This window comes from Moschus berezovskii, chromosome 11, assembly GCF_049115385.1.
Source record: "Moschus berezovskii isolate FMDL1 chromosome 11, NW_MosBer_1.0, whole genome shotgun sequence".
In the NCBI taxonomy this organism is placed as follows: Eukaryota; Metazoa; Chordata; class Mammalia; order Artiodactyla; family Moschidae; genus Moschus; species Moschus berezovskii.
In genome coordinates this window covers 108,923,083-108,936,951 of record NC_142470.1, presented here as the reverse complement: position 1 = coordinate 108,936,951, position 13,869 = coordinate 108,923,083, and the positions used below count along the sequence as shown (strand labels likewise).

General features: G+C 39.4%; 1 protein-coding gene across 1 annotated transcript in view; it reads right to left on the bottom strand.

The window, feature by feature from the left end:
* LOC148776264 (liprin-alpha-1-like) overlaps window positions 1-13,869 on the bottom strand; it is a 141,669-nt gene that overhangs the window by 118,401 nt on the left and 9,399 nt on the right. The gene's annotated exons all lie outside the window — the stretch shown is intronic.

Sequence of the window (13,869 nt, the reverse complement as noted above, 5' to 3'; positions counted from 1 at the left end):
CCCTGTACTGGCAAGAGGATTCTTAACCACTTGACCACTAGGGAAGTCCAATGACCCAGTTTTGATACTAATAGCTACATAAGATAGCAAGACACTGCCCCCTCCAAGCCCCTGGTGAAACTAGCTACAGTATATAGAATTCCTACACTACTTTAACTTCCTGAGCTGCTGCTGCTGCTAAGTTGCTTCAGTCGTGTCCGACCCTGTGCAACCCCATAGATGGCAGCCCACCAGACTCCCCCGTCCCTGGGATTCTCCAGGCAAGAACACTGGAGTGGGTTGCCATTTCCTTCTCCAATGCATGAAAGTGAAAAGGGAAAGTGAAGTCACTCAGTCGTGTCTGACTCTTAGCCACCCCATGGCCTGCAGCCTACCAGGCTCCTCCATCCATGGGATTTTCCAGGCAAGAGTACTGGAATGGGTTGCCATTGCCTTCTCCCTGTGAGTCTATAACTATTTTAAAGTTTAGGGATTCCCTGGTGGTCCAGTGGTTAAGAATCCACCTTAAAATGCAAGGGACACCAGTTCAATCCCTGGTCTGGGAAGATCCCACATGCCACAGGGCTACTGAGCCAGTGGGCCACAACTAATGAGCCTGAGCTCTGGAGACTGCAAGTTGCAACTATTAAGCCCACGCTCCACGACTACTGAAGCCTATGCACTTTAGAGCCTGTGCCCTGAAACAAGAGAAGCCACTGCATCGGAGAAGCTCTTAAACCACAACTTGAGAAAGACTGTGCACAGCAACGAAGACCCAGTGCCACCAAAAAAAAAAAAAAAAGAACTTCAAAGCTGAAAACTGCATTATATTCACAGCTGATATGTGTGTAGACATCATGCATGCAAGCATGTGCATGCCCTAAGGCAGCCTCAGACCCGCTCAGTCCCCAACCATACAACACCAACTAAGCTGATACTGACATGTCACCATGGTAGTAAAACCTCCATTTGTGAGCACCATTATGAATTTTAAAATTGACCTGAATCACTATTTTGTGCTGCCAGCACTGAGTATAAGGCTTTAAGTTTATGCTTCTGTCACTCACTAGCTAGAAGTATCTTGTGCTGTATCTCAGCTAGCATTTATGGACACTTACTACAGGCTGGGCAGTGTTGTAAGTGCTTCACACACCTAACTTAATCTTCTCAACAATCCCATAAGGGAGGTACTATAATCAGTCACACCATTTTATAATAAATGTGAAGAAAAGAAGACATAGAAAGTTAAGTACCTTGCCAAAGATCACATAGTTACAAAGACAGTCCCAAGAGTTAAACCGTGGCATTCTTATCCAGAGCCCTTGAGCTCATTAACCAGTTTGTTCTCTGTAACCTCTCTAAATTTCAGCTTTTCCTCTATAAAATGGTGTTAATATATATAGATGCATTAAGGAGATCAAACCAGTCCAGTCCATCCTAAAGGGAATCAACCCTGAATATTCACCACAAGGACTGATGCTGAAGCTGAAGCTCCAACACTCTGGCCACCTGATGTGAAGAGCCGACTCACTGGAAAAGACCCTGATGCTGGGAAAGACTGAGGGGAGGAGGAGAAGGAGATGACAGAGGATGAGACGATTGGATGGCATCATAGACTCAATGGAGATGAGTTTAAGCAAATTCCAGGAGATGGCGAAGGACAGGGAAGCCTAGCATGCTGCAGTCCGTGGGGTTGCAAAGAGTCGGACACAACTTAGCGACCAAACAACAACAATATAGACAAATAAGAATATATAAAATAGGATACAGCACCTAGTAAATGACAGCTTAAAAAGAGATTAGGAAAGAGGTACAAATTAATAAAGCTGCAGAAGGCCTATTTGATGGGCACGAGGAACCCTGCTCAATTGCCTGTGCTCAACTACCAAGTGAAAAAGTCAACTGTCAACTGGAATGGTGTTTTTAAAAAAGCAAAAGAAAACATGCATTAATCTCTACATCACGACTCTGGGTGAAAGAAACCAGACATAAAAAAGTAGATACTACAGGTACATTCATATAAAACTCTAGAAAATGAACACTAACCCACAGTGACAGAAAGCAGATCAGTGGTTGCTTACAGCAGGGAGTCAACTCAGAGGGGTGGACTACAATGGGCACAGGGAAGCTTTTGTAGTGTAATACTGTTACTCGCTCAGTCGTGTCAAACTCTGTGCGACCCCACGGACTGTGGCCCACCAGGCTCTGTCCACGGGATTCTCCACGCAACAATACTGGAGTGGATTGCCACTCCCTTCTCCAGAGGATCTTCCCGATCCAGGGATCGAACCTGGGTTCGATTCTGTCTGAGCCACAGGGACGATCCCCAGGAAGCTTTTGAGGTGATGGACATGTATGATATCTTGATAGTGATGATGGTTTCACAGATATATACTTCTGTCAGAACTCAAGCTGAACACTGTTAAATGGGTACAGTTAACTGTATACAAATCATACCTCAACAGAGTTATGCAAAAACAAAAAGCATTCATCTTTTCCAAATAAGCAAACTGCCCTGATTATAACTCTAACAAGTTTTAACTTCAGCAAAGTAAAAGTTAAATGAGTTAGCCAGCATACTGCCAAGTTGAGAATATATATAAGGAACACAGACTATCAAAGCTCTATAAAGGAGGAAAAAAGAATCTTCAGCTGATAAAATTTTTAAAAGATTCTTACTGAGTACTCCCTTAAGCTGCAGTACTTTTATTCACTAAATTAAGACCAGGGTATACGAAGTTTACAAACTGAAAAATAACTTTCTAAAATTAAATTTCTGGCTTCTTCAACAAAGGTGCAAGACAGGGAACCTTCTATTCTTTGTTCAAATTCAAATCAACCAAGCCTTTGTGCTCCAATTCTCTTTCTTCTTTGAAATTTCCAAGCCTTCAAGCACAGCAACAGCCCAAGCTTAGCAAGGAGTGTGAAAGGGGAACAGAGTTAAAGGCTAAAATTTGATTCACGAGAATCAGAATGCCAATCTCTGTCACTCTACAAAGGGTCTGATAACCGTAGAAACTGTATCCTACTGGGTTTGGGAATATTATGACTAAATTCACTAAATGTGGAACGGCCTTGAAAATTCAAAAATGGTATTCATTCCATTTTAGATCCAAATTAGAGTAAGAAATTATTTTTAAATAGAATAATTTTAAGTGATGTAAAAGAAGATCTTTAATAACTTTTTTCTAAGAATAAAATTCTAAAGAGAAAAGGTCTAAAACTTTAAGAATTACTTTATATTATATATATATATATATATATATATAATTCTACGTTTGTAAAATACCTTTAGTCCCATAGATTTGCTTTTCTTTTACAAATTTATTTTGTTAATGTCTTATGACAGCATATTAAATATTTCCCAATATTAGTTCAGTGAGCTAGTTTGCAGAAATATGACTTTATCACAGGAGTATATTTATCTTAAGTCAAAGGGGAGCTCCTAAAGCAGCCCATAAAATTTGACTTTTCTTCAGGAAGTAAACTTTTAGCATTTCAAGTATCATGAATGGTTATGAATTATAGTCTGTCTCAAAAGATAAAACTTTACAAACCAAACTCATCAGAATTAATACTTTAATTTAAAATAAGCATTTTAAGCCATTCTTTTTTTTCTTTTATTTATTTCAATTGGAAGCTAATTACTTTACATTATTGTATTGGTTTTGCCATACATTGACATGAATCTGCCCCGGGTGTAGTGATCTAAAATGCAAGAAAATCAAACTGTCAAAAAGTTTATTTTTTTCCTAAAGTCAGAAATAACTAAATGCAATTAATTCTCCACTACGTGTGTATTTTTCACCTTTTTCAATTTAGAAGTTTCCTAGTTCCTGGCTCATTTCCCTGTCACATGATAGGCTCTTCAATCCACTTCACCAGGCTGTTGTTTGCTTAGGGAAAACCACCTTATTAATACTAACCTAAATAGAAGATAATAAGTCAGTCTGACTGATAATGCATATATCCTAAAAATATAAGCCATGAATTTAAAGAATAAATACAATCAAAGAAATTTCATTTCCTCAAATGCCTATCCACAAAATGTTAATCACTGGTACAAAGGGGTATTAAATTATAGTATCCTCTTGAAAAAAAAAAACAAAAACAAAACAAAACCCTGCCTTTCAAGGTCAATTCAAACATCTGCAACTGATCCTTTCCACACATGATCCTTTCTCTTTTGAATCCTCTGAGCACTATATGCCTATTTATGGCATTTACCAAGTTCTTCCTTAAGTTTCAGTCATTCGGATAAAAACATATTTAATAAATACTGAGACACTGAAACTGGGAGCTAGACAAAAAAGGACAGCTGGGATTTTTAAAAATAAAGTTTCCTTACTAATTTTACTATTTTGTTTCTTACCAAAAAAATCAGAAAACACAAACATTAAATGAAAAACACAGAAAACACAAATAAATCGTGTTAATTCAAGAACAATCACTGCTGGTCTTGACAAAAATCTTTCCAGATCACTTACTCTACATGAACATGAATACACTTCTTTTCTTCAACAAAAACAGGATGATACCACATACATTATTTTATTATCTATTCCTATTTTTTCCTATTAATTAATGTATCAAATTTGGCTTCCCTGGTGGCTCAGTAGTAAAGAATCCACCTGCCAAGTAGGAGACGCTGGTTCAATCCCTGGGTCGGGGAGGTTCCCTCGAGGAGGAAATGGCAAACCCACTCCAGTATTCTTGCCTGGGAAATCCCATGGACAGAGAAGCCTGGAGGGATACATCAAGTACAACCATTAGAATTTGACAGGTAAAGATGGAGATGAGATTATTTAGGCAGAAAGAGAATGAGAGGTCTAGAAATAAGAAAGCTGGTCAGTTTTGTTCCTTTACTTTACTATACTACTTACAAGTGTAAATACATAATGTTGAAAGCTTCAGGTCGCTTTGACCTTTTCCCGCTCCAAAAAAAAAAGGGCAAAGGCAAACACTGGTGTTCACAGGAAAGTGGTATCTTTGGTACTCCTGTCAGGACTACCATTACTAACCCCAACAAACCCACAACTACTGACAATTCCAGGAGATCACGTGCTGAGTACACCTCTGTAACACAACCACGACTGACTACCGCCCCTTCCGGAATTCAGTTTATGAAGTTCATTAACTCACTCAGACATTTATTCAGCAGCTATTATGTGTGAGGTACCATGGTAGCTGCTGGCCCTACAAAGATGAATAAGGACCTCAACAGCAAGTTCTGCTTTCAAAAGCAAATGTCCTTCAGCAGGACCTGAACTAAAAAATGAGGACAAGTTGGTACCCAATACAGCGGCTATCATTCCAAAACAAAAACCCAGAAAATAACTAGTGTTGGTGAGGATGTAGAGATACTGGAACCCTTGTGCATCGCTAGCAAAAATGTAAAATGGAGCAGCTGCTATACAAAACAGTTCAGTGGCTCCTCAAAAAATTAAACAGGATTATCATGCTATCCTAAAATTTCACTTCTGGGAAGACCCAAAAAACACTTAAATCAAAGACTGGAACAAATATTTATATATCTGTACTCAGAGCAGCTATATTCATAATAGCCAAAAGGTGGAAGGAACTCAAGAGTCTGATGAATGAATGATTAAACTAAACGTTGGGCATAAATATACAAAGAAATATTATTCAGCCTTAAAAAGGAAGGGAATTCCGACACTTGTTACAACATGGATGAATCGTGAAGACAGTGTGCTAAGTGAAATAAGCCAATCACAAATGGACAAATATTTTATGATTTCACTTAAACGAGGTACTGGAGTCATCAAATTCAGAGAGAAAGAAAAAAAGTAGAACGGTGGCCGCCAAAGGTTGAGGGGAGGGGAGAACAGGGAATTATTGTTTAGCACGTATAGTGTTTCAGTTGCAGAGGCTGAAAAAGTGCTCAAGAAGGATAGTGGTAATGACATACCAAGGTGACTGTATTTAACTCCACTGAACTGCACACTTAAAAATGATTGGAATGGGGGAATTCCTTGGTGGTCTCATGGTTAGGACTCCGAACTTTCAGTGCCGGGAACTGGGTTCAATCCCTGGTCGAGGAATTAAGATACCACAAGCTGCACGGTATGCCAAAAAACAAACAAGAAAAGATTCCAGTGGTAAATTTTATGTTATATATATTTTGCGTACATGCATGCTAAGTCACTTCGGTCATCTCCAACTCTTTGCAACACTATGGATTGTAGCCTGTCACACTCCTCTGTCCATTGGATTCTCCAGGCAAGAATACTTGATTGGGAAGCCATGTCCTCCTCCAGGGGATCTCCCCCACCCTAGGATTGAACCCACACCTCTTGCATTGGCAGGCGGTTTCTTTACCACTAGTGCAACATGTATATTTTGCCACAATTAAAAAAAAATGCTGAGGAACATTATCTATAAGTGCTACTATGAAATAACCAGGATATACTGTTAAGTAAAAAAACAAGGTAGAGAAACAGTATGACACTATATCAAAAGAGCGTGAAACAATATATAGCTATATAGAAATATTATACAGACGCTTTCTATAATTACTATAATTTTTAACGGAAGGATAAACAAAAAGCTTTAAAAAAAACAACTACCCCCAAGGGAAGGAAAGAATAAGGTTAGGATTCAGCTGGTAAAGAATCCACCTGCAGACTCCGGTTCAGTTCCTGGGTCGGGAAGATCCCTTGGAAAAAGGATAGGCTATCCACTCGGTATTCGTGGGCTTCCCTGGTGGCTCAGATGGTAAATAATTTGCCTGAAATTCGGGAGACCTGAGTTCGATCCCTAGGTTGGGAAGATCCCTTGAAGGAGGGCATGACTACCCACTCCAGTATTCTTGCCTGGAGAATCCCCATGGACAGAGGAGCCTAACAGGCTACAGTCCATTGGGTCTCAAAGAGCCAGACACGATGAGTGACTGAGCACAAACACAGTCCAGAAACTAGACTCCTCTGAATGTACCTTGTCGTATATATCAAGTTTTTAAACACGATTATAAAATAAATTCAAACAAAAAAAATTTTAAGTCGTTTCTCAAAATCAAAATGAAACACACACCTAAACTGTGTATTGAGTTAAACCAAACAGAGGAGTACTTAACTCTAAAACACAGTAATCTGACTGCACATCCTTGGTGAAATACATCCTAAGGACATAAGAAATACAAAGAAACCTTACAGGGCTCTCAGTAACGATACTGATATGATTCTGAAATTAAGTACTGTCTATATATCATAAGCTTTCGGCACGAGAAGAAACAAAAATTCTAAAATATTAAATAAAAACTCTCCAATATTATTTAATTACAAGTTATCAGTAAAAACTCATGCTGCACTGTCTTTTTTTAAAAAAAGTTATTTCCTAGCTCCACCTTTGACGAGACCTATAAATTACTAACCTAGTATCAATAAGCATAGCACCCAGATAGCAGTCTGCAAAAATCCGTGAAAATTCTCTCCAACTAAAAGGAACCAGCACTCCCTAAAGAAAGTGATAATTCAAGTTCTGAGGCAGAATTTTATGAAATAAGGTTGGATCATACCAGAAAGCAAGGAAGCTATCAGAAACCACTAGGGTAGTATCAAAAACACTTAGGAGCTATCTTGAAGAGGTGCTCACTACCAAAAACAGAACAGACTCAGCCACAACAAAATAACAACTGCAGTGGACTCAAACGCATAAAATATGGTAAAAATCCATGAGTTCACAATGATACTTGAAAGGGGAACAATGATATTTGAAAGGAGAAAGATCTCATTAGTCACTTTTCAAAGATTCTTGTGAATCAATTTATTATCCTAAAAACTAACAAAGGAGAACAGTTGCATATTTGCTGTCTTTTTTTTACATAAACTGAACATAAGAGTAATTCAACAGTCCAATAATCAAAATGAGCAAGTTTCTGTTTAAAGTATTCTAGCTGAGAAATGAAGAATGACAGAATATCACCATTTTGCTGCTGCTGCTAAGTCGCGTCAGTCGTGTGCCACTCTGTGCGACATCAGGAACCGCAGCAGGTCAGGCCTCCCTGTACATCACCAACTCCCGGAGTCCACCCAAATCCATGTCCATCAAGTCGAGGATGTCATCCAACCGTCTCATCCTCTGTCGTCCCCTTCTCCTCCTGCCCTCAATCTTTCCCAGCATCAGGGTCTTTTCCAATGAGTCATCTCTTCGCATCAGCTGGCCAAAGTACTGGAGTTCCAGCTACAACATCAGTCCGTCCAGTGAACACCCACGACAGATCTCCTTTAGGACGGACTGGTTCGATCTCCTTGCAGTCCAAGGGACTCTCAAGAGCCTTCTCCAACACCACAGGTCAAAAGCATCAATTCTTCTGCGCTCAGCTTTCTTCACAGTCCAACTCTCACATCCATACATGACCACTGGAAAAGCCACAACCTTGACTAGATGGACCTTTGTTGGCAAAGTAATGTCTCTTGCTTTTTAATATGCTGTCGAGGTTGGTCATAACTTTCCTTCCAAGGACTAAACGTCGTTTACTTTCAAGGCTGCAGTCACCATCTGCAGTGATTTTGGAGCCCAGAAAAATAAAGTCAGCCACTGTTTCCACTGTTTCTCCATCTTTTTGCCATGACGTGATGGGACCAGATGCCATGATCTTAGGTTTCTGAATGCTCAGCTTCAAGTCAACTTTTTCACTCTCCTCTTTCACTTTCATCAAGAGGCTCTAGAGTTCCTCTTCACTTTCTGCCATAAGGGTGGTATCATCTGCATATCTAAGGTTATTGACATTTCTCCCGGCAATCTTGATTCCAGCTTGTGCTTCCTCCAGCCCAGCGTTTCTCATGATGTCCTCTGCATAGAAGTTAAATAAGCAGGGTGACAATATACAGCCTTGATGTACTCCTTTTCCTATTTGGAAGCAGTCTGTTGTTCCATGTCCAGTTCTAACTGTTGCTTCCTGACCTGCACACAGGTTTCTCAAGAGGCAGGTCGGGGGTCTGGTATTCCTGTCTCTTTCAGAATTTTCCACAGTTTACTGTGGTCCCCACAGTCAAAGGCTTTGGCATAGCAATAAAGCAGAAATAGAAGTTTTTCTGGAACTCTCTTGCTTTTTCCATGATCCAGCGGATGTTGGCAATTTGATCTCTGGTTGCTCTGCTTTGTCTAAAACCAGCTTGAACATCTGGAAGCTCACAGTTCAAGCATTGCTGAAGCCTGGCTTGGAGAATTTTAAGCATTACTTTACTAGCGTGTGAGATGAGTGCAATTGTGCGGTAGTCTGAGCATTCTTTGGCATTGCCTCTCTTTGGGATTGGAATGAAGACTGACCTTTTCTGGTCCTGTGGCCACTGCTGAGTTTTCCATATTTGCTGGCCTACTGAGTGCAGCACTTTCACAGTGTCTTCTTTCAGGATTTGAAATAGCTCAACTGGAATTCCATCACCTCCACTAGCTTTGTTCGTAATGATGCTTCCTAAGGCCCACTTGACTTCACATTCCAGGATGTCTGGCTCTAGGTGAGTGATCATACCATCGTGATTATCTGGGTCGTGAAGATCTTTTTTGTACAGTTCTTCTGTGTATTCTTGCCACCTCTTCATAACATCCTCTGCTTCTGTTAGGTCCCTACCATTTCTGTCCTTTATTGAGCCCATCTTTGCAAGAAATGTTCCCTTGGTATCTCTAATTTTCTTGAAGAGATCTCTGCTGCTGCTGCTAAGTCACTTCAGTCATGTCCGACTCTGTGTGACCCCATAGACGGCAGCCCACCAGGCTCCCCCGTCCCTGGGATTCTCCTGGCAAGAACACTGGAGTGGGTTGCCATTTCCTTCTCCGATGCAAGAAAGTGAAAAGTGAAAGTGAAGCCGTTCAGTCGTGTCCGACTCCAAGCGACCCCATGGACTGCAGCCTACCAGGCTCCTCCCATGGGATTCTCCAGGCAAGCGTACTGCAGTGGGCCGCCATTCCCGTCTCCAAAGAGATCTCTAGTCTTTCCATTCTATTGTTTTCCTCTATTTCTTTGCACTGATAGCTGAGGAAGGCTTTCTTATCTCTCCTTGCTATTGTTTGGACCTCTGCATTCAAATGGGTGTATCTTTCCTTTTCTCCTTTGCTTTTCGCTTCCAGTCTTTTCACAGCTATTCGTAAGGCCTTCTCAGATAGCCATTTTGCTTTTTTGCATTTCTTTTCTTGGGGATGGTCTTGATTCCTGTCTCCTGTACAATGTCAGCTGTACATTGGAGACAACTGCACTGCATCCTGTACTTGGCAATTTAGACAGTTCAAAATGGTGTGGGAAACTGAGGAATGAGCAATCTTGTTTCTATCAAAAGCCACAATACTCGGGGAAAAGACAGACATCAAGTTAAGAACTTAAGAAACATTTAATGTATGTGTTTATGTAGAAACGCACTTTTTGTAAAGTAAGAAAAATATACATACTAACAAACTAACAAGGATCTTTTCTCCAATTTAATAAGTGGACATTCACCCCATTTATTTGAACATGTTCCAATTTCAATCGAAGTATTGAGGAGGAATTCTCAATATACAATGAAAGAACACCCAACTTGTTGACTGTGAACAATAATAAGCAAAGTTGAAATAACCCACATTCTGCAATTTCTCTCCTGGCACCCTTAGCTCAATACCATATATTATTTCATTCGAAGCACTCATTTTGATTTCACCAAACATCAGTACAGGAATGAACCTGAGGTAGGCTTGAAGCCTGAGTCTGCTGAACGATGCTATTACCTAGGAAATGTCTTTCAACTCATCCAGTCCCACAAAGAACACTCAAGAATGTGCTGGGGTTACCTGCTCCAATTATTTGCTCCCACTAAAATCTGACAAGTTGATCCAAAGGTCCTGGGTCAGAGAAAGGAGCGTGTCATCAGCAGACAAGTCCTTGTAAGGATCTAAGAATCCTTACTTCTATTTGCAAGTGTGCTGTGTTGATTGCTGAGATTCCATATCCTTCGCTATTATAGAAACTTTACACTCTCAGACTGTCAGGAGACTGTCAGTGGCATCACTATCCTGATATGACAACCAAGCCAACTATCCCCGACATCACTTCACATCACCAAAGCTTTCTCTTTCTCATCTAGTTGCTCTCCCTAGAATGAGTGAAATTCAAAAAGATGCAGTCTCACTGCCAGCAAAATGTCTAGCCTATATGGGCATGTTTGAAGAGAGGACAGACAGCCCACCATGCCACCATCATGAAAGCCCCCGGAGCCCACAATGAGAGATGCAAACTCATCTGAAACGAATACATCGTCCTTCTCGCACTTTTGCTCTAGTGTCACTTAGAAATGACATTTGGAATAGAAGTAACACTGGTGGGTCATCTAGTCTGCGTCATGCACTGTGCTAGCTACTTAAATCTCTCATTTAATCCTAATAGCCGTTCAAAGTATTTTTGTTATCAGTACCTTTTCACAAATGATTTTCACAAAGATGCTGAAGTGAAGTCAAGTGACTCAGTCGTGTCCCACTCTTTGCGACCCCATAGACTGTAGCCTACCGGGCTCCTCCGTCCATGGGATTTTCCAGGCAAGAGTACTGGAAGTGGGTTGCCATTTCCTTCTCCAGATCACAGAGATGTTAGGTGACTTAATTTCAAAGTCTGAAAGCTACTACGTGAAAGAGGCAAAAGTTAAACCCAAATCAGTACATAAATCTTTATGACTTATTTCTTACAACTCTATTTGCTGTCCAAAGGAGTTACACTGACTTAAAATGACACCAGAACCAAAGATATTCCTCCTTCATTTTCTTGGTGAGAGAACTGGGTAGTTTTAATACCCGGCAGGGACTACCATGCCCGAACCAAATTCCTATATGAAACCAATACCCATTTTCATATACTCAATCTCACAGTCTATACCAAATCTCTCCTTACCAGTTAGACTGTGTGTAGCCAGTGGAAGAGCAGAAATATTTCATTCAACCTCTAAAATATTTTCAAGTATTTGGACTATACAAGTTGCCCTCTGCATTTCAAAATCTATGAATAATAATCTTTCCCAGATTTATGTTCGTTTACTTGGAAGTACTAAACCTTTGAATTTTACTATAAAATGAAGATTCTAAACCACGTAGTATTCAATTTGCTGAAAGCACTGTAACAAAGGATTAAAGACTAAAATTAAAAAAAAAAAAACTTTAAATTCTATGTACTATGTAGCTACATTAATATTAGAATATGGGAAAATGGTAAAAGCTATCACTTTCAGAGAACTTACTCCAAAAGTACTGTGCCAAGTACTTTAGAAACACTTCATTTTGTATCTTCCAAAGTGTTAACTCTAGTTTACAAGCAAAGTGACAATGGTAAGAAAACTCAAGTAACTTGCCCAAAGTAATACAGATAGAAAGTGGTAGCTGCTGCTGCAGTTTATACAACTCCAAAGCTTTTACCTCTTACTGTCACAGTTTACTGCCCCCTAATTCCTATCTGGTCAACATATCTTTGTCCACAATTCTAAAACCATTATTGAAACACATACGAAATTATTTAAACCTATTATTAACTATATCCATTAACTGGTCATAGCTTCTAAAGTAAAAGAATTAAAAAGTGCCTAAAGAATTACCATTAGAAAAATTCAAGTAAGGCAACAGATTTTCATGAAGCCCTGAGGTCAAGAACAGATAATTCACACAACAAAACCTTTATCACTGCTTGGGAGTTGCTGTTCTTAAATCGATGTGAAGATAGTAAGACCAGGATACCATCTTAATTATTTAAGACAATGTAAATACTGTAAACCCACCAGCCTGAAGGCTGAACCAAAGAACCCATTTTCAAAATCATGTTACCTTCAATATTTACTAAGTGAATCATGAATATTATTATTATTATAGTCTGCTCTTTAAAGTCTTATTATCAAATAGCAGAAAAGATGTAACCATAACTTGGACAATTTAAACTTCTGAAAGGCTATTACTTCCCCAGTTCCAAACTTCCAAATTTCTTCATAAAACAATAATATCTGAAAACTAAGATGAGTAACATTCCCCAAACCTGAAATCTTCAGTCGATCAGAGTCTGAACCTAAATACATAACTTTTTAATGTACAAGATGCAGTTCAAAATAACATATTAGTTTTTCCTGTTGTTTATCAAATACATTCATTAGACTGATTAAAAGGGCAATACAAGAACAATTTTCTACGACATGCCAAATAATAGATGAAGTCTTACCTCCATTGCTAAAGCTGCCGTCTGTTGGTCATAATGATTCAGAAGACTGGGCATGAGGGCAGTGTTACAAGGCAAATCTTGGCACATCCTCAAGGTAATAGGCTCAAAGAAAACAAACTGTGCCCATCTATACAGCCCACAAACATAGTCAAGGGCCACAGACAGAAGACGATCCAACTCACAGCCATGCTTTCTCGACTGAATGAGATTCAGATGATCAGGCCTACTCAATATGTATTTTAGATCTTTGTACACCTCAGCTTGAAAGTACTTCTTCTATCTTGCTGTTAAGTTCTTCAAACAGAGTTATTCTTTGCACCATCAGAGGTTTGTTAGCTTGGTCTCATGAAAGGCATTTGTTTTTGGTTTCACAATATGGGAAAATGACATCATCTTGCCTCTTGTTTTCATTTTATTACATTGGGCACCATCTGGCCAACGTGTCAAGTGGATCAACCACATTCCCAAACAACAGACTCCATCTTAGGAGAAGAATTCTTTCTGCCTTTGGCTGAACTATCTGAAAAATAATTGTTTTTTAAAAATGGGAGAAATTAGCAATTTCCTCTTGAAATATTACAGGCTTGATATTAAAACTTTGATTAGCTCAGTACAGTTGCAGGATACACAATCAGTATACAAAAATCAGTTGCGTTTCTACACACTAACAATCAGTTCTAGGAAGAGAAATTTTAAAATACTGCCTTTGGGACCTT